The 22424-nt window shown below is 39.5% G+C and overlaps 1 long non-coding RNA gene across 1 annotated transcript; it reads left to right on the top strand.

Moving 5' to 3' along the window:
* Positions 1-15521: 15521 nt before the first annotated feature.
* LOC122978784 lies at positions 15522-20994 on the top strand. Its single transcript, XR_006402738.1, has 3 exons — positions 15522-15729; positions 16650-16736; positions 20411-20994. It is a non-coding gene; the product is annotated as an uncharacterized LOC122978784 (long non-coding RNA).
* The last annotated feature ends 1430 nt before the right edge of the window (positions 20995-22424 follow it).

Below are 22424 nucleotides of genomic sequence, written 5' to 3'. Positions count from 1 at the left end.
AGAAACCTCAAGCGGGTTGTCTTGATTTCTGCCAACACTACATCACATGTATTTTTTGTACTCACCTTCTTTGACTTGAAGAGCTTTGAAGAAATCTGACAGAGTATGTTGAGGGAATTACCCGATGCAGACCTGAGGGGCTACATTCTAAACTGTCTTCAGCTCTCTCTTCATGTTATTTTTGATGTGATCGTGTGCCTGGAGCAACTTGGAGGTGCACTATTGAAAAAAAATATAACTATAGTACAGACATGTCTGGGTTTAATGGCAAGCTTTTTATTTGACCTAAGTATGAAAACAATTTGATTGGTTGATACTGGTGACTGATGGTTCTTTATTGTTTCTGTGTAAAGGTCATTATGCTGTGAGCCTCTGGACAGGTGTAGCTGCTTACATTTAAAGGTGCAGTGTGTTGAATTTATTGGCATCTAGCAGAATGGGCTTGGCAGAAATGGAATACAATATTCATAAGTATGTTTTGATTAGTGGATAATCTCATGAAAATAAGAATCATTGTGTTTTTGTTACCTTAGAATGAGCCCTTAATATCTAGCTTGTCATGTTATACCGCCATGTTTCTATAGTAGCCCAGAACAGACAAACCAAACACTGTCTCTAGAGAGTGCATTTTGCGTTTTTTTGCGAGTTTCGCGGCCACTGTAGAATCTCCTACATGCTTGGAAATATACTTGGGGGTATTCAGATTGTTGCAATCTGCAACCTCACTGCTAGATGCCACTAAATCCTACACACTAGTCCTTTAAGACTATGATCAGTCAAAGAGGGTCAAATGTACTCAAACAGCCAAAGAAGGTTGTCATTCAACTTTCATTCTTTTGTGTAGTCACAGAACAGTGTTTTGAATTTGAACTAGCCATGAGACAGCCTTATGTTGCCTAGAGAGACCACAAGCTTTTGTCTCAATCCACAGAACAGGGTAATAATTATGCTCTATGCTTCAATGGAGCAACACAGCTCCTATATTTCCATGAGTAGCAGAGAACTCTTCAGTAATTACCTACTTCATGAGATGGTTAATCACATCCTGCTGTTATCAAATTATAGTAAAGGGAGTATTTCACCAATTTAGTATAGCATTCTCATAAAGTTGGGCAATTTGCGGGAGACATATTAAAAACAGGATATCCTGATATTTAGTCTCTGGTATAGACCAAGCTCCAAAAACACTGGGTCCTACATTTCCCATAATGCAACTCAGTAGTATCTGTCATTAGTATTTTTGTGTCTATTAAATGACAATTTCTTTCAAACTCCACAATCTTAGTTTGTAACACAGACTTTCTGTGAAAAATGTGTTGTTTACCATGCCCAATCTGATAAAATAACCCTGATGACATCACCGGGGTTATTCTTTCACACTTTAGAAAGCTCCCTAAGAGCCACATAAAACCTCATAAAACTATTATCATAGGTTGTGTAGTACTACTGGAGGCGAGTAAACTGAACTTTATGTGTAAAATCGAGGGAGTGCCTTTTTAGAGCATTATATGTATCTGAAAATATGTCAGTTACAAGCAGAGCTTGATATGAGGAGGCTAGCTTAAATCCCAACATCCATCTCACTATACATCTTGTTGCATAATAAATTACTTTATAATACATTATAAACTGTAATTGGGCTAAAGAGACCACTGGGACTTTTTTTGTAAACAGCAGTGGAAGAGTGCCACTTGTTCTGTGTGAGGTCCTGTCAGTGGCTGCATGGCGTTGCCCAACCTCCAGGAATAAGGCACATAATGGATCCACAAACACTCACCCTCTCTGGGCTTGTTTACCTGGCTGGTGGCTGTTGATGCACCTCAACTGGCACTTTCTATAAAAAAAAATAAAGAAAACGGAAAGTGCAAGGTGCAGAAGTGCAGTGTGCTGTTACATCCTTGTGTCCTTGATCAGTCTGTTATTCCCAGACAAATGTCCTGAAGAACTTGAATACATGTGCTGTAACATTAATACGAATGGATAAAATTATAAGGTGATGGACCTCTGTGTGAGCCAACAAATGTAAGTGATCTGATGAAAACAAGTGTTGCATAATATAATTATTGAGGTCTGACTGTATGGACTGTCAAGTACAAAAGAAACAGGAAATGTAGGTAGGTGGCCAGTAAATAGGTACAAATTGAAGTGTAAAATACCTTCTGTATTATGTTAACTCTGACAAGGTTTTTTTTTTTCTTTGTGGGCGTCTAACTCTGACACTGGAAGAAAAAAAGCTTTACGACATGAAAGAACAACATTGGCAACAGTCTTGCTGAAAAAAAGAAACATAAAGTACAAAAGCAGACCGGGTCAAAGGTCTGCATTTCTGCTAGAGGACAAATTTGGCTTAGAGCAGGAAAAAGAGTGAGGTGAGGATGAAGGTCAGCTCTCTGGTTAACAAGGTCACCAGGAGGCAGACCTGACACTGCAGCCAATCCACAACCAGACATGCACTCCACTTTAATAAAAGACGTCAATCTGAAAGGTCAAATCACTGGCTTTGAAAATTGTCAAGGTTTCATGAGAGAAAAAAATATTCACATAGCAACAGGCTCATTTTGTACAGACAGGTGGTTTTTAATCATCTCAGTCCAAAATTGCGCTGAATGAGATGGATGTTTTTAAAAAAGACCTTAAGTGGGTCAGACAGGTCAAGCTTATCTGGACAGAGACACTCGAGGAGTTCTCTAAAAGAGAACTTTTCATTTCTACAGTGTAAGTGCTCTCTGAAGACAGCAGGCTTTTTTGGGATGGTCGATTAAACTGTTGTCTAGTGGTGGTACACTTTAAAACCTTCAGAGTACATTTCATAACCCATAGATCAGAGTAAAGTGGTCTTTGCTTCTGGTTTACGCTCTCAACCATCCACGCTTCCACTGCATGCTGACGACAGCAACGTCCTTGAAATGCATCTGTTTCCCATTTTTTAACAAACAAAGAAAAGAGAAACAGAACTGCTTTAGCTCTGATGCAAGCCATGTAAATGTTTACATAAATATTACAAGAACAGGGTTTTAAAAAGCAAGCGGTATTCATCACAATGCCTGCCTCCTGTTGACCTGCAGCCAATAGATATGTTCAGTTTCAGCTCTGAATGGCACTGAAAATAAAGAAGAGATGAGTCACTACAGTGGAGGAAGGGAGAGAGCTTTTAAGTTTTGTTCACAGCAAAGCAAATAAAAATGCAACAGTTGATGAAGAGAAATATCTGCAATTTTGTTTACTATTAAATATAAGTAAAGATTGTATTAGAGTGTAAAAGAGTGGAGTGATAGTGAATCATATAGATGAAGTCTCTCTTGTCCTTGTGGTAGAAGTGTGAGAAAAAATGTGTGACGCTGAAAGCACACTCATCTGTGATGAGTGTTTGGACTCTACACACACACCTCCAAACTCACATATATTCTTAATGATTTATTACCTAGGTATCACCTTATCTCCATATCCATGACATAGCCTGCCATAAATAACCTTGTGTCCCCTCATTAGTAGGACAGCCATGTCTCCTTTAGCCTTGTTGGCACATACCCACACACAAACATGCACCATCCCCCCTGAGACCAGGCCAGCCATCACCGTCATAAATCCATGGGGCGCACAGTCTGGCAGCAAGGGCTGGGCAGCTAATTATCCATACAAGTAGTGCTGGGCATGGAGGTGACCCAGACAGATAGGCAGGGAAACCCAGAGATGCACAGAGAGATACAGGCTGACGGCAAAGTATTGTGGGTCTTCCACCTGAGGGGTGGTCTCTCTACTCTCACCACATCACTGTGAATTCATTAATTATTTGGTTTTACCCACTTGTTGCTAATTAGAGACATCAGAGGTCACAACTTAGCTTACACTGAATGGAAGGCAGGGGAACAGTCTGGACAGGTTTCTATTCTATGACAGGATCTCATTGGAGAAAAAAAAAGGCCACTATAATAAGCCTCCCATTTGCTGACCATTGTATTTTGTTACCTTCCAATCTCCTGATGTTGCCACTCTCAAAGTCTCTTTAACAACTACTTGTGTTTGAGCAAACAAGCTCAGACATGGCAAGACTGATTGCCTCTAGCACAGTTGAAGATTCATACCAGTGTGTTTGCTAGTTTTAGCTCCTTAAAGCTGCTAAAATAAATGTTTTTCCATTACCAATGGATTGAAGGGCTATTTATAATGTGAAAGGGATCGCTCATTGTAAATGAGCCACATATAATTATCATTCAACTCTGCAATGCCTCTCAGATCTACAGTGTGTTTTTAGAATCTTATGATTTGGGTTTTAAGGTCTGCAGCTTTGTGTTTTGTTTCGCTCTTGCCGTTGACGTTGGTTTTGGATGTAGCAGGCAGTATTTTCAGCGAAAAAGCTCCAAAACCCACTGTAGCTGTCCAGCAACAAATGGCAGACAAAGTTAGCAGCTTGCTGGTGAACATAATGTTAGAGCATGTACCAGCTAAAGAGTCCTGTCAGGTTATAGAAAGCAAAACAAAGCTAAAAGAACATAATTTGACTTACGTTCATCAGAAACAACAACACAACAAATTATTTCTAGCGTTGTTCTGTGTCTGCTGGATGTGTAAGTAGGCAACTGTTTGCTAACCATATCTTTATCTTTATAAGGTCAGACTTGATATGTCAATGTCTTAACAGCTACTTGCACTGCTCCCAAAGTGGCCAGAAAATCAATTAATAGAGGTTTATGCTGATGATTTTCAAATGCCTGTTATATTTTAGATTTGTGGTTTCCTACTGTTACAGGCAGTCATTGGTGTTCTTTCATTTTTTTTAATGGTATGTAAATAAATTAGCTCTTAAAACTTGCTTGAGTTGTGTAATCCATCACAGTGAACATCAGGTCTGTATTAATTTTTTTCCAGATATATGATTAGTGGAAGGTAATGCAGATTGATTTGAAATGCCTGCACCGCATAATGATAGTGTAACTGTGACAGAAATGAAGGCAGACTTGTTGGTCACTGTGATGGATTGCACCGCTACTGTATTCATAGTTTTTTATACTGTACAGAAATTATGTTGGTATGTTTTTTCTAGGGTTGTGCAGAGAGATCCGCATGCCAAATAGCGCCTGTTTAAAAGGACTTTTATTTTCTGTTGTGATGTTTCGAGCACAAGACTCTTCCTCAGACATCTGATATATACAGTCACCATCTTAAATAGTCCACACTACAAACACACATGACATAACATGCCTGTTGCAGATTGCAATCAATAAAATTGTAGCAAACCTTACAATTCATATTTTACATATACACAGATTTTTGTAATATACGCAGATTTTTATAAATAGGCTACCTATATACAAAAGGTACATAAGATGAATCTATTTATGAACTCCAAAAAGACGACACAACATACAGAGAGGCAATATTATTAATGTCGAAGTCCCCATTAAGGCCTTTTGGGGCCCAGTGTATGTATATAGAACATGAAATAACACCTTTGATGTTGTATGTGAGGGTGGTTGAACGAGTCCGTTTTTTGTGTGAAATGGCATTGTTGGCAATGACCACATGGGTAATTTCCAGAGGGGACCAAGCCAAGGAAACGTGAGGGTGATGGGATTAAATGTCCATTGTCTATCATTAGGCAAGCAAAAACTCTTGCATGAATAGCACTAAGATCTGCTCTAATGCAGGTAACCCAGTTGCTCGAAATCACCCTCAATCAGAAATGCAATAGACAGCAAAAAAGTCTCAAAAGGGGCTGAACAGACCAGAGTTCCTGGTTGTCAATATCTGCTAAAATGGGGTCTGCAGTAAGTTGAGGAAGGATCTGAAAGACATGGGTGTGCAATTTCCCACCTCTCTTAAGCCCCAGAGAAAGGGCATCATCACACCCTGATTGGCTGAAACGGGAATGCACCCAGCTGCTCTCAATTACTATTTGGGAGCCAGTCCCCGCACCCGGCACAACAGGGGATCTGAATAACCCTCCAATCAACTCAGAGGGATTTCGACATTCAGCTACAACGAATTTGGAAAAGGGAAATGACAGCAAGTCCAAAGAATGGGGGACTGCTACACAATTCCTTTCAGAGTTGGCACTATATATGGCAGTCTCCCACCTGGTGTGGTCACGCCCCAGTGGGTCGACTCATTAGGGGGGTTCGAGAGCAGAACTCGCCAGCCTCAGCCTGGCTGCTGATAGAGTCATACTACTGCTGCTCCGGGTATGTTTTGGGGGAGGCGCTGACAGACAGACAAAGGCAACCTGCTGTGCTGCGAGGTGCCGTAGAATAGCGAGGTGCATGAATATGTGTGTGTGTTAGTGTTTATGTGTGTGTGTGTGTGTTGCTGACTTGATGAGCAGACTGTGAGTGGGCTGTGTGAAGTCCCAGCAAGCCTCAGCACAGAGGGGGCGAGAAAGAGACGGAGGGGAAACAGGGATGACAGCCAAGAAAAGACGGAGGCCAAAATCAGCTGAATGACATAAAAGACATCTAGTGCGACACCTCACTGATACATTTGTCACATGCCATGACTTGATATTTTGGTAATTGAGAGAATGCAAATTTATGTTAACACATTTTTTCAAGCATATATGACACATAGGGTTTGATTTACCATGAAAGGTGCAAATCATTACCAAGCACAAAAAGCATAGCACAGACAGCTGTCTCCAGTTCTGCATCTATTTACCAAAATCTGTCATATATATCTGCTGTCAGGGCTTAGCTTGAGCTTGGCATGAACGAAAGGGAAAAAAGGTACACATTAAAAAGGTACTTAGATATCATGCCAAGTTTTACAGCTAGATGAAAGCTAGTCCTCTTCTTTATGTGTCTGTTTTGGAATATTTTGTGTTATTTGCTCCTTGCAATAAGTCAGTTTAAATAGGTGTAACTGTAAAAACAAGCCAGTATCTAGAATTACGATCATTGAATGATTCCGCAGCTCGCAATTTATATGCCTTGGTAACATTCAGTGCCAATGCAGTGCGCCCTTTATTTAGTGGTGGAATCTAAGGGATGTTGGATGACGGATGGGTGTGAAACCTGTCTTTGACATGGGGGACGAGGGTTTGCGACCTGTCTCAGATGTGCAATTAATGTTTCTTTTAACCGTAAACCACAGTCCTTCCCAAATCGTAACCAAGTGTTTTATTTGCCTATTCTTAATCATAACTTAAAGATCCCCTCCAGACAGGTTTTTAGACACATGAAAATACTCTGCTTTGAATAATTAGTAGTAGTGTCTGATAAGGTCCTTAAAAATCCTTAAAATGACATCTCCTCCTTCTCACTCATCGAAAAAATGGACACAAGATGTCTCCTTCTTCACTGTAAAGTCTATTGTCAGTGTGTGCTGGAGGTTTCAAATTGCATGCTGGGTCACAGTTGGCTCTACACTAGCTGTGATGTCACAAATCATGCTTGTAGGTACACGTGTTCTTTCCCTTTTCAGCAGATGAATGTGAAAACAGCCTTTTAGTCTCGAACTGCACATACATCATTTTGTACAGAGAAAAATCAAACACCCAACTGAAGTTAAACACAGTTTTAAGTGGATGGCAAATAATAATAAACCATAGTTTATTTGTCATAACAGCGATATTTATCTATCCTCAACCATACCATAGCTGCAAATACTGTGGGAAGAAAGATTTTTTTTTTTTTTTTTTTTTTTTTAAATGTTGGCATTCAGCATTTTGAAAAATGTTATTACTTACTGTCTAAAAAACAATAAAATACATTATAATGGGATTATAGATGTCCATTACATTCTCTTGATGTTCATGTCTTTTGGCCACCACAAATTAAATCAAAATTAAATAAAATAAAAATGTAATGAAATAAAATGAATCATTACATGAAACTAAATTGAATAAAAGTAAGTCATTCAGATACATTAAATTAAATAATTGAATGAATTATATTATGTGATTCTGTTTTACAGTTGACTAAAACTGATTTTCATCATTTGATGAGGTGATGTCTACATATGGCACCAATTTCAGTACATTAAATACAATTAAATAAAATGGAGGGAGGGAAGGACAGATGGATGGCTTGATTTCACTATCCTTATACATTCTATAAACTGTGTCACACCTTTTAATAACATAACATAATAACATAACATGAAACAACGTAAAACATTGACATGTCAAATAGATTGTATTTAGCAGTCAAAACCATTTGCATGTTAATATTTTGCATGTTAACATACAGCACCAATTTCACAGAATAATCCAGCACTGTCATAGATTTCGATTGTCTTCAGTCATTCTTCAATACAGTGAGATGTTGTCAGAGCCTTGTTTGTTTCCTTTCTCTTGTTTATTTGACGTTCTGTATTGCTCTGTCTGATCGCCCACTTTGACCTTCCTCAAGCTCATCTCCGTTTCCTTAGTTATTGCTTTGTTCCCTCATATATCCCACTACACAGTATGACAGTCTCAGATCATCGTATCATATCAAAACATGTGAAATACAAATAAACCCAGAGCAAGTTCTTTGAACTCATGAAGCCATATATCCTCTATCACATCTCCCCCCAAATTCCCCTCCCCCTCCACTTATGTCGGCACTGGTTCCCGGTGCAATCAGGCCTGTGTTCACACAGCGGCTGGCTGCATTCTGACAACCCAATCAAGAACGGGATTATAGCCTGTAAGCAGTAAACCTACAATCAGGGCCTGTGTAACACAAGGCAGCTACAGTACATCCCCCCCTCCCCAACTACCGTAAGACCAGTGAATCCATTTTTCAACAGATTGTTTTGTGTTCTAGTGCAGGATTGGACTTCAAAAAGTCTGAAAAGCAAGTGTTTTAGCTACAGATGCTGAACAAATAACTGCCATCTTTCTAGAAATTAAGTCTGAAAATGAGCAGGTGGCTCAGTTAGGTACAAGCAATTCCTTATGTGTGCAGTGAGATTAAATTGTCACTGACAACAGTTCCAGGAAGCTTTGTATCAAATTGTCTCAGCTAAAAAAATGGCAAAGACTTAAGGCCTTTAAACCTTGGGGGCATTTTTTCGTGCAATTAATTTGCACATCAATATATTTTATCAAACTGTTGTTTTTGTCATGTGTACTTTCACAGAATTCGAATATTATGCTGCAAAAAAGCAACATCTTTTTTTGTTCGTAACAAGGTCGATTTTTCGGAGCTTTCGCACAGCAAATAAAGGCATCAACCAATCACGATGTGTAATCTGCACAGACAGCAGCTCCCACATGAGATGTTGATGCGAGACGCAAATATCCCGCTGTGCGTGTTTTGAACATGTTTACTGTATCTACATTGATTGATCAGCTCCCAGTCTGTCTGTGAGCTCCCCTGTTTCACTGCAGGCAGACAGGTAGGCTCACTTGCTATGGCGGGTGGGAAAATAAAGCCAATGAATCAATATATTGATTCACATATATGATGACATCATCATATGCATCATCATCATGTATTTATAAATACAAACACTGTCGGATGCCGGATGCTGTCATCATCATCCAGTCATGATCATCTTGTCCTCCTCCTCCTCACTTGACGAAAGTAGAGGAGAGCGTTATATCCAACCTGTGTTCAGAGTCTTTGTCCACAGAAACAGCTCCAAACTGCCTTCACCGGGCTGACTGACAGCAGAATGAACTGTCACAAAATCTTTTGCAAATTCGTGTCACTGCCGGTATGAATAGTTTTGATGCGAGTTGAGTTATTTGCATTTTCGTTTCATTTATTCATCACATCCCTAGTGTGTAAAGGCCTTTAAGCCCCGGTGTGTAAAGGCCTTTAGAATGTAAGTCCACTGAAGCCAAACCTGAAACAAAAGCTGTCTTTGAGGGTTATTTTTGTTCTGCAGAGCCAAGCAGTAGACTGCAGGGGCTTATTCCTAGCTTACAATATATGTTGCAGTGGATGGATGGAAAACGGAGGTTCGACTTCTGCCACCCCAGCAGTCATCTGACAAATCCATTTCAGTAACTCTGCACTGTATACTGTGGATGGATCTGCCAGCCGCCAACCTCCCACCTCCAACACCAATCAGAGAGGAGAACCAGGCTCATTATTCAGGACAATTAGCCAATGGGCTCAGTGTCCCCTGTCATTACTCATGGCTCATTTGGTCGCAGTCAGATGATGGTGCCATGTCCATTCAGGCTGCATGTCACTCAGGGTAGCTGACACAGAAAGGCAAGAAAGAGGCGGCCAGTTCAAGATCAGCTCAGTCAGGAATGTGTTAATGTGCACATGCATGTATTAAACTGTATCTTCTTCATAAAAGACATGATAACAAAACAGATGGTTGTTGTAAATGGTGAAATGAAACTGAGAGGTAGAGACACATTGACCATTCAGGTAGAGATAACAAGGCAAAATAAGAAAACAGCAAGAATCATCAGGCTTGTGTGGAGGAAATATTTCACAGCTTTTATCAAACATGACGGTACGTTGCACTAAACACACACACACAGTCAAATACACACACACACATACACAAGCAGAAACACGAAACTGTACGCATGACTAATCCAGTCAACACTCTCCTCCACCAGTCTGGCGTGAGGGTATCGTCCAGTAACCCACAAATTTGTGTGTGAGTGTGTGTAAATGGCAGTAGCCTCCAGTTTGGCCTCTTTCAGTCCATGGTGGTTTATGTGTATAACTTTGTACATCCATTTTTGAGGGTGTGATGTGGGCAAATAGGAAGTGTGATTTTATTCCCATATGGGCTGCTGCCGGTGTTGGCGTCAGAAATTAATCATTAACCACATAAAAAAAAAAAAATAAATAAAAAAAAACACGACTGAAATTGTTGACTTAAGTTTTGAAGCTATTATTTATCTATTTATTATTTTTAATAAATGAAAATATAACAATATAATCAATCATCAGTGCATTATTGTATTACTATGAAAGATAGTTTTGTGTGAATTTTGAAAAACATAAGCCTAACTCCAATTCAAGGTCAAGTTTCAGATATCAACAATTGCAATTTTGATTAGTAATGTCAGAGTTATAGTTATAATAGTTTTAGAAATCCTTAATTGTGAGGAATTAAAGACATCGCTCATTGAAATAACAACTAAAATGGAGATTTGAGTTTTATTGTTATATTGATGCAGATATGTTGGATTTAAACTAAACTTAGGATTATTTGAAGGCTGTTGGCAGAAATGCTTTAAGAATGTAATAATATTTTCATGTTTTGACCTTTAGATAACCTTTAGATATGTGCAGTATAAATCTGGTAAAGCTATTGAATGATAAAATAGCTGAATGATATCTGCAGTGTCATTATATCTTACAAGAAACTGATTAGTAAAAATGAATTTGTGTAAGTTTTATGTTTATCTTACAACTTACTGTCAGGTTGCAATTTCAGATATCTTGAATCATCTGTCTGACAGGTCAGAGTGTAATTATTATTCATCAAAATGCATTTGTAGGTATCTAAAGTATAATTATGAAAAGTCGAGGGAAAATGAGTTCTTATCAAAGTATTCACATAATAACCCACCTTATAATTTTACAACCTTACAACTTCACCTGCCAGTTGACCAGATGAATGAACTGAGGAAAATCTTTGCTTGTGTCAAAAAACCTTTTTGTTAAAAGTTTCTTTATTGACCTCAAACCATCAAACTGAATTTTCCAATGCTGATTTAGAAACATGAAAAATCATCATCTTCAATAACACTTAAATTTAATATCAAATCATCTGCAAATAAATGTTTCACTGTTTAAACCACTTCATCTGTCTGCCCAAGCTTATGAGCCAAATAGTGATAAGGGGAAACCTTTCATACATATCATTTGAATGTCTAATAACACCTGAAAAGGAAGTACAATTAGACATTGAAATTCTTTCTCTGCAGTCAAGCTACAGTCTAATTTTTGTTTCTTGGTAAACATGATATTAAGTTCTGTTTATTTTTTAACTTGAATAACACCAGCTTGATTTCACTGAATATCACTGGGCTATCAAATTATTTCAGATATGTATAATAATTCATAAGGTTAAAATGTTGATATAGAGATACTGTTGCCTTTGAGCCAAAGTGTCTTAAGTGTCACATCAATAACAGCTTGATGCATTGTTTCTGGGAGAACTTGATTCTTTATGGTATCATTAATAATAATAATAATGTTTATAACGAGTGCTTGGTACAGATTTCTTTAAGGCTCCTTGTGTCAGAGAGGTATTGCATAACACCTTTGGTGGGAGGAGAAAGCAGGACCTTCTCTGTAGGATTTATAAGCAGGTGAATATATTAAATGACTCCGGTTTTCATTAGGCATGTTGCACCAAATTGTTTATCGACCCATATCTCAGCGCGGACACCGCCTGATTAATGATGTTATTAAGGAGGGAGGAGCAGTGGGGGGAAAAAAGATGACAGCCCGTTCGATGACTGCTCAAAAAGAGACCATTGACCATTACTGTGTGTGGGTGCGTTTGTTTTGAACAAGTCCATTCTGCCAGGTGTGTCAGTACACAAAATTAACATTTTAATGTGCACCTGATCACGCATTTGTGCTCACTGGTGCATTCATGCACACAGTATGTCTATTGATGTCTATTAATGCATGAGCTGTGTGTAAGTGGGTATGAGAGAGTGAACATACACGCATGTACAGTGTGTATTGACAAACTCGTAAAAACACCAGACTGAAGTAGCCCCACAGTGAAGTGCTTTGGTGGTTTGCCACTGCTGTGGGGTAATTTCTCAGCTAAACGCATATTCTAGTCAATTACTGCAGCAAATACTTATTTTGAAAAATCATCTCCATTCTATAGTGCAGCTCTTGCCAAATTGAGGTGCTTTTATTCAGGATGACAATGGCCCTTTCAGCCTGGTTAAGTGTTCAGCCGGTGTTTTGAACAGCATGCTAATAATGTTAACCACATGCCAAGGTTTTCAAAATGACACGATATGATCCAAATTTCAGCTTTTATGCTCTATTCCGAAATGATGCCTGAAGAGGCATTTTCCACTGCCGCCGTAATGACAGGGAAGGCTAGATGATGTCTCAGAATCATATGTTAGGAGTGATCAGTAGACCAAAACCATCGCAGAAAGCACTCTACTTCTTTGCAGAGCCGCCAGCATCACAGAGGAAAGTTTTTATGTTGTTTTCCTCCTAGTGCCCTGTGCTATCTCCATCTGCTCCCTTTGCTTGCTTCTTAAAGCTTTCTGTCAGCCATCAGTCCCACTGGATGGAGTTCCGACCACTGGCTGTGAGCCCAGCCAGACAGAGATACTGTAGGTCTAGGTGACCTTTGAGCTGTGGCAGGCTGCAAGTCATCTGACACCTGTCTCTTTCACATCTGCTCCAGGACGCATGGGCCGCTGATTCTGAGCATGTGCGTGCTTCATGGGCTCACGTGGCGTGTGTGTGTAAGTGAGACAGAGTGAGAATGAAAGAGAGAGAAGTGGCTGTGCCTCACTACACCTACGACGGATCAGTTGGCGGTAGGAGAAAAATGAACTAATCAGCCTCTCCAGTGGTGGAATCTCACCCAATTTATTTTCAAGCTAACAGGCGTTGGTTAATGAGCTGAAGCAAAGCATCCTCTCTCTTCCTTCTCTCTCCCCTCTCCTCCTGTCCTCTGCTGTTCCACTGGTGATGTGCGGACCAAACCAATTACTTCTGAGCGCATCCATTCATGTGCACACATTCATTTGTGTGTCCGAGAACACACGTTCACAGTCCAGCTCAAAATGAAAGGAATACGCACACTTGCATATAAATAGACATGCTGTAGTTTCATACACATACACACACACACACACACACAGGCAATCAGACAAAACATCTCCATGCACGTTCTCTGAGCTCTGTTTGGTCTGACAATTACTAAAAGTTTGTGGGAGGGTAAAAGGCCTGGTATTAAAGAAAATTGCTAGACCCAGACAGTCATTACCAAAAGATTTCAACAGACATAATATTTATGGAAGCTAAACTGAAATAACACCCTTTTGACTTTTTGTTAAGGCCATGGATGCGGCAAAGACAGCTCTCTCTCTCATAGCTGTGGTGAAAAATACATAATTCCTCATTTCATAAATGCAAACCCACTGTGCAAGCTGCAAAAGAATTTTTATCCAGATCTTTTGAATTTTTTAGGGATAGCTGTCTAGTTGAAATGTTATTTTCTCCATACTGTAGTTCCAGCAAGTTCCCATACATAGGCATGTAGGAATGCAGTAAAAGAAAATGCTATTGTATCACACATCCCTCTTAATATTGTCAGCTTGACAGGTTTCATTGTTGCTTGTTGATTGTAAAAAGTGTTGTCTCTGCAACTACACAACGTTATGCTCCTCACTCTACAGTATGTTGTATCTATAGAATAGACTGTATGGTCTGCAGCATAGACTTAATAGGAAAAGACCAAGTTTAAACACTTAAACACAAATAAGGCTGTTTCTAGTAATCCATCCACAGCAGTCAAAGCACATATTGCATTTGCCAAAAATGGTGCAATGCTGCTATTGCTCTCTCCATCATTTAAAGCATTATGAAGCTGGCTTGATATTGTATATTCACCATTTTTCAGTCCTTTAACATGGAAAAAAACATGAATACACTGTATTTGACATACTGTCTTTACTGTAACAATTTACAACAATGGGTTAAACATTCTGTAGGGAAAAAAAATATGGTCAAAAGTATTGTAGCTGTATATCACCATATCTGAATGTGTGAAAACATTTTGTATGAATACATTCAAACCTGTGAATGTGTAAAAATGTTTTGATCAAATCACTTCAATGTTTGAATGTGTAAAATATATCTGAACAAATAGATTTAGTTTTTGAATCTGTAAGGAAATCTGTAGCTGTGCATGACATTTTGTGAACAAATGTAATAGATTTGCACAAATAATTTCTAATGTGTGAGTGCATAAAGATTTGCACAAAGCAGTTACAGTTACACATGAGATTTGCAGTTACACATCTATCTGTTTGTGGGTGAAAAAAGTTCACACTGACCTAAACTGTATGTGTGATTCCCAAGTTTACGGCCACAAATCAAATGTACAAATTAAACCTACGAGTACCATGGATGTATAAAAAGAACTGGATACAGCATCGGAGGTGGGGCCCCGTTCATTCCTATGAAAGTTGCTCAGTGGAGCATGAAGTCAAAAAAGTTCAACAACTGCCGCATTGCTTCCGCATCTTTGCGGCCCATAGAGCAAGCGCAGTAGTGATTTTGCCAGCCGAGTCGGCTACTTCCAGTTTAGCCCTCCGGCTAACTTGAACGGGGATGAAACAATCAAATCATGCGGCTCTTCTAGGCTTTTGAAATGTGATCCGACCAGGAGGATCAAATTCTGATAGTGAGACATGTCATTTCATGGGGGTTGTAACACTCAAAAAAATGTATCCGCTGATTTACAGACGTCTCTCTCACAATGTAAGTCGAAAAAGTCTTTTTGGGCCAGTGTGCATCACATGACGTTGTAATTACACAGTTTGACCGCTATGTCAAATTTGCTTCAAAGCCTGGCGCTCTTCCTGTATCCAGTTCTCTTTATACATCCATGATGAAGTATTTTTTGACGCTTCCTCCTGAATAGCCAATTGGGATGCTCAGAATAACATATCATTTAACATCAGGAATATCATTTCACTATCTAATCATAGAGCCAGGGGGGCGAGCCTTCTTTGCTGTGAGTCTGTGGCTGCAAACAAACTTTACCTTACAGGCATGACCTAACATTACACCTTCAGCTTCCATGAGTACAGCCGGAGTTCCCAGACCACAAGTACGTCTGTTTCTCACTGTATTTTTTCCACATAGAACTGAGCTGGGTTAAAGTTTTAACCAGCTTAATAACGGTATGGTGGTTTGGCAGAGATCTGCTGGAACAAGCGTTAACATTAGCTAATTTATGTTAGCTGGCTAACCTATAGTGACGTGATGTCTTTTTTACCCCTTGGACTTACAGACCAATGTTATTGCAGCAGGATCAAATCACTGGTATCATTAATGAAGTATTCAGTTTGTTGCTAATATTACAATGGATGTGCACAAGTCTCATCTGTATTTTACTGTTAGGGGTTGGCTAGCATTAGCGTCTAGCCTGTCTCTGTAAACAAAAGTGTATGTGAGTTATAGGATTAGGTGGTATCAAGGTATTACAGTATACCAGGCCATTTAGAAATCCCAAAAGTATGATTTTCAGTATCATCAAAAATACAGACGTTCCTCTTTCTATTAAACTAATATGGAGATGCTGTATTGAGGTGATGTATTGTAGTGCACAGCACGTGCCACCAGAGGTTGGTCCCTGCTGGTGGAACAGGCAGCTGAGCTGACAAAGATGGTGACTGAGTTGTGGGGATAATCTTATGGGACTAGTAAAAAAATACTCCCAAACAGGGGCCTCTGCCCCTGGGAGTATTTTAGGTTCAGCCTCGATGATAAAAGTGAATGTAAAGGTTGCTGGGCAGAACTCGGAGAAGTGCTGTGACAGTATAACTTAACAGGCAATGAATACATGAGCTCTATGAAATTGGGAAGAAGATGGTTACATGAATTTTGCTTTTTAGGCTGATGGACAAAACCTTCTGCATTTTATACCTACTGTGGTGGGATACTTTAAATTTGCTTGTAGCTGTATGTATTTAGGACCTGAAACCTTCAGTGAACTGATCACTAAAGCTTTCTGTGTGTTGTATTCAGAATGAACCACAAGGAGCCAACATGTGTTTGTCTGCTGTCATCTGATCAACTAGTAGAAGACGTCCAGCTGAACAGATTCCTATGGCAGTGAGTGACACCAGTATCTTTAATAGCAGGAAATAATGTTGTTCTGACACAGAAGACATCAAAAAAGTCAGTTAGATTGATGGATCACTGCTAAAAAAAAACTTCTGGTGACAAGAACTTACTTACTTAGAAACTCAGAGGTCTTACGCGGGAAGGTAGTCAGTGAAGGCAGCAGAATCCATTCAGGGAAAAAGCACAAAAACCAAAGTCCATTAATCCAGGCAGAGACAAAAACCAGGCAAGCAAATATGAAGAGAGAACGGCTGGAGAGCATATACACACAAGGGCAACTATGACAATCTGGCAGAGGGTAAGTGGAAACATAGGGGTATAAATAGGGCAAGACTAATTACAAACAAGGCACAGGTGTGTAGGGAAAACTGGCGGGAAACCGGAAGTAACTCTTAGCAAAATACACAAGAACCGTGACTACAAAATAAAACAGGAAGTGGACTCTAAGGTATTAAACAGTTTTTTGCTATTTGCATCATCAAACTTGGCTGCCACCCCAAGAAGATGTTTTGAGGTGTCTTCAGAGTGACCAGCTTACTACAGTAAGGTCACTCTGACCAGAAGTGACTACAATATTGTTGGTTAGTTGCCAAAAATATTTCCAGTCTGCTAAGATTACTATAGCTGATCTGACATCAGCCTTCTTGATAGATATTACTATACAGACAATGTCACTTCAAGGCTCTGTCATTAATGGTTTATATTAATGTTATAGAGTAGAGTTTTTCTGAATGTTGGATTAATTAAAAAAAGTGAACTCTACTGGCTGATGTTTGATGATGTTTTCTCATTGGATGAGATCTTTTGCATGAACTGTAACTCCATCACTGACATTTTCTGTGTTTCTGCCAATAACAAACACATTTCATTTAAACAGATGGACATTTGGTCCAGTCTAAGCTAATTTATTTTCAAAGCTCAAATCTCTTGAGTAAAGTAAGATGTGTTGAAATGCTGATCTATATAATTTAAAATAAAAAGATTGCTTATGAGTGTGCAGTCCTTCTCTCTTTTGTTTACGACTAAGAACACACTCCAAACATACAAAGCCACTTTTGTCTGCCCCTTGTTTGACCATGCAGATATATAAATTATGACAATTTAACAAAGACGTGATTTCAGATATTAAATTCTAAATGTAGCCTGGTCATAAATTAATGGACCGGACACAGAGCAAACTTCTTTTTGTGGGTCCTTTAATTCCCCAACTGCACTCAATAAAGAACAGCATTAATTTTGTAATTTTGAGGGTTTAAGATAATCACAGTGATAACAAAAGAATTATTTTTCCCTTGTTTTGTACTTACTCAACATCAGTGAAACCAATAATAAACAACCTATGAACAACCTTTGCTGAAACACGTTCAGCTTGACTTTTAGTTCCTACCTGTCTACTATAGTGCTAATGAATAATGGTGCAGATAGGCCACCCAGAGTATCACAGTACATTAACACTTACGGTAGATAGACTCCAACTCAAGATTTCCTAATGAACTTTAGACATTAAGTATCTATCTATCTAAACTGATGCTGTATTGTTAGGTCATGTCCATCGATGCATAGAGAACTGGATGCAGCATTGGAGGTAGGGCTCCGTTCATTCCTATGAAAGTTGCTCAGTGGGGCATGAAGCCCAAAAAAAAAACTTCCCACTGTAAAGAAATTACCATGGATGTATTATAAGAGCTGGATATGGCTCCACTGCTCAGTGTTGCAGCCAATTTTTCCCAGTTGTCATTTGTGGTATTGCAGTGAAAAAAATCGCCCTACGGCCCAAAAAGCTTTTTCTCTATAGACCACCATTATAAAAGAGACATCTGTAAAACTGTTGACAGGACATCTTGAACTGCAAACAAGGTCAATTATGACTCTTTCTATTATCAATATTTGATCCATGGAGGTTTTATATTTGTAATACTTTCCTCGAGCCGAGGAAAGCGATTTAAAAATCTGTGACGTCATCACAATGTAAAGTCTTTGGGTTGAGCAGGAACTCATGGGCAGGGCCAGCGGGAGAAAAAACTGCTGTGCATATTCAGTGGGTCACACAATGCCGAGTAAACCCGGGAGCTAGAAACTTTTTTTGCCATATGCTCCAGCCGAGCAATTCTTGGGTGCCATTTTCAGTACAGTATCCAGCTCTTATAATACGTCTATGGAAATTACCCAGATGAAAACATACTGCACATGATATATGGACCACATAAGCCCATGGAGCATATGTAGAAAAAATAAATTCATCCTGTTCCTCCAGTAATTAATAGTTACTATTAATTAATAGTTAATAAGATTTACTTGTTAGTGTTATCCACAGAATATCCAAAATTAAGTTAATTTTACTGTCATCACATATTCTGTATATTTCCAACAGCATTCTGGAAAATGTAGCAGTTCATTCACTGAAGAAGAGGAAAGCAGAGTAACACAGCAAAAAGGTGAAATCTATCACCATAAACTGTCTCCTAGAATGCACTGAACCTTACAAACTGTATATAAGAATATATTAGTGCGAGACTAATTTTCCTTCCTTATGATATTCAAATCGTTTTTACTCAGTGCATCCATTTCAAGCTCAGCAGCTTTAAAATGCCACACATACTACACATAACTCACCTGAACCTGTTCCTGTGCGATCAATATCTATACTACTTAAGGGCTCAGTCCACCTACAGTATAAGGTGCCAATACTATTGAACATATTGGCGAAAAGGCATGCTCCGAAAATCATATAACTAAACGGTGAACGGCTCAGGTGACCTTTGGAGAAAATGCCAGCGGAGCCTTCCAGCAAAATCCCGCATTCCTGAAACAGCAGTCCTGACATTATGAAGGGGATTTGCAAAATCTGCGGCAGTGAAAGGTGGCCCAATCTAGTTTCCAATGAGGGCAGCTGGCTAACCAAAAGCCATGGAGGAGTTAAACCCCTGCTGCCATGCTCCACTCTCCCAAAGAGAGAAGCCACTAACTGGGAGAAGGAGCCAAAGACAGATAAAAGGAAGTAGACTAGGTGATAAGAAAGGGTATTATATTATCTCACATATGACCATAAAACATTAGGTTTCTCTCAAATGTATGTACTGTATTTCCTATATAACACAGCAAATATGAAAGAACTTGGGGAAAATGTCCTTCAAATTAATGTCAAATTAGTGTATATATATATATATATATGTATATATATATATGTGTGTGTGTGTGTGTGTGTGTGTGTGTGTGTGTGTGTGTGTGTGTGTGTGTGCTAGTTTGATTAAATGTGACAGTGTTATGACTGAATATTACTGAATGAAAGAAAAAGTTGTCAAAATTTGCATCTGTGACAAGTGTTCATGAGAAAATAATCTCATGACCAAAAGCATATGAAGCAAGCATATGCAGCAGAATTTGTGAGCGCAAAAGAAATTGATGTGTCAACTCTGATAAATCATTTCATGATTTCAAAGCCCCTAGAGGAGTGCTTAAAATGAGGTTACATGGACAGTTTATGCTATTTTTAAATCTGTAGGACGAGTTCCATGTACCCTTGAAATGCTACATGGTCAGGTAAAAATAAGCAGTAGCAACGGTTTTTATCTTATATTCTTTTGGTATCCTTTATCTCTCTGGCACCAAAACCAAAACATGTGATTAAGTACTTTAACATGCATCTCTCCATTTAATTTCAGCTCATCAGTGTTAACCTGAGACTGCTTGTCAGGGCTGATCAACTCTCATCAGCATGTTTGATGCAGAGTAACGGCGGAAAAGGCCACGAGTTCAACCCCACAGGCGCCGATACCAATCACTCTTGAGCACCGGGCACCTGCTTGTCATGTTCCCATGATAAGAGGCTCTCCTTTGGTGCTGTGGAAACCAGGCGCCCCTCTGGGTGCGAAGAAAGAGAAAGTCAGAGGGAGAGCAGTCTGTGCTGGCTCAAGCTGAATAGTTGAATATTCTATCTGAGCTGAGCTTCATGTAGAAATCAATAGAGACACAATATATTTAAGCACATAAGATGTTTGACACCATATGAGGAAAATTTCAAGTGATGTCTCTCAATCAGAGCCACAATCTAGGAAATAATCTCAATTAAAATGAGCCCGCTTTGCTATAATATTTTATTTCTGTCTTTGTCTGAGTGGCTCTTCTCTACTCTGGCCTTCTCCAAACCCCTTTCACGTGCAGACAAAAGAGAGGCTTCTTTTCTTAGAGGGGAAGAAATGGCAGCAATTAAAAGGCAAGTGGCTTTAAAAAATTCCAAGTGTATCTCAGAGCGCTGCTTGGGTAGTAATTAAGTCCTCCAGAGTGTTGCAGCCATTAGAGTTCCAAGCAACCAAATGAGGACACACCCAGCCCAGTGTGACCAGATTAAAAGAAGAGAAATCAGCCCCTCGCTGCTCCCAAATGGCCACCATCGCTTCAGGCACTCCATCAGTCTACAAATGCACAACTTGAATCACCCTCCAATCAGTATGAAAGTGACATAAACTGGCTCTTTAACAACAGCCATATAACTGTATTTACACACAAAAAATATTGTCTTCAGGCTGCTCGGGAAATGTGTGTCTTTTGGGTATATTTTGTGGGATGATAAATTTCTTGTAAAATATGACAACAATAACTTAATTTTAGATATTGTCACCGTCTTGGCAGCATGTAGCCAAAGAACAGATGCTTAGAGTTCAGATAATGTTCTCTCATGACGCAAATTGAAGACAAATTTAAAAAAAAAAATGTCTTCATTATCTGCTCGTCTATTGTTGTTTACAGTACAAGCCACACACCTTATACTGATTCTAGTGAACATATCAGACAAGCACAGTCTACCACATCAATGGGCTTGAGTCCAGTTCTTTCAATTTGTCTTCCACTTCCAGGCCTCCTGAAGAAATATGACGCAAGGCTACTTCGGGGGAAGCAAGGAAAACCCTTTCATTATCCCCGGTGTCTGTGGTGTGGGAGAAATCAATAGAGGTGTCCATGCTGGATTCATCTATATTCTACTGTGTGAACCTAATACCCTCACATGGGGAAAGGAAGATGAGTGGGTGGTTTGAGGGGAAGAGGTGAGGGAGTTTCAGAGGCAGGGAGGCGCAGTGGAGGGGGAAAGGAAGTTAGAGATAGAGAGGTCAGAGTTATTTATACGCAAAGTTTTTTGGTGCACTCACACAGGTTGGAATAAATTACTCAGCTTAGAGCAACTTTGGGGATGTTGAGAGAGAAATTTAGATGCCAGTGGGACGTGGCTGTGCAAATGTGCACACCTGTGAACCTTGCTGAACAGCAGAGGAAAACAAACCCTTAGTTATCTCCCAAGTCTAAGAGTTATAAATGGAGACAAAAGTATCATCTTTCCTGAGAAACAGATCAAAAGAGGAACACAAGGCTGTCGGAGACGGTGCCAGATAGAAAAACACACATTTCAACTCTGTATGTCATGCTAACGAGGTACTTGTTCAACCTCTGTGAAAATCCATACCCACACATACATTCACACGTACACACACACATACACATGCGCACGCACACGAACAAACACACGCACACACACAATCTAACCACATCACCTGTCACTGGGAGCCTCATTAAGCTGACAGGCATTGGCCTCTCAGGGCAGGCCGAGACATCAGAGCCCTCTCCTTCCTGTCATGGCATGATGGATCTCTCCACCACTGGCTGCCAAGCTGCCATTCAAGTCCA

The sequence above is a fragment of the Thunnus albacares genome, chromosome 3 (genome assembly GCF_914725855.1).
Source record: "Thunnus albacares chromosome 3, fThuAlb1.1, whole genome shotgun sequence".
In the NCBI taxonomy this organism is placed as follows: Eukaryota; Metazoa; Chordata; class Actinopteri; order Scombriformes; family Scombridae; genus Thunnus; species Thunnus albacares.
The sequence above is the reverse complement of the archived record's forward strand: the minus strand, read 5'-3'. Positions and strand labels throughout refer to the sequence as shown.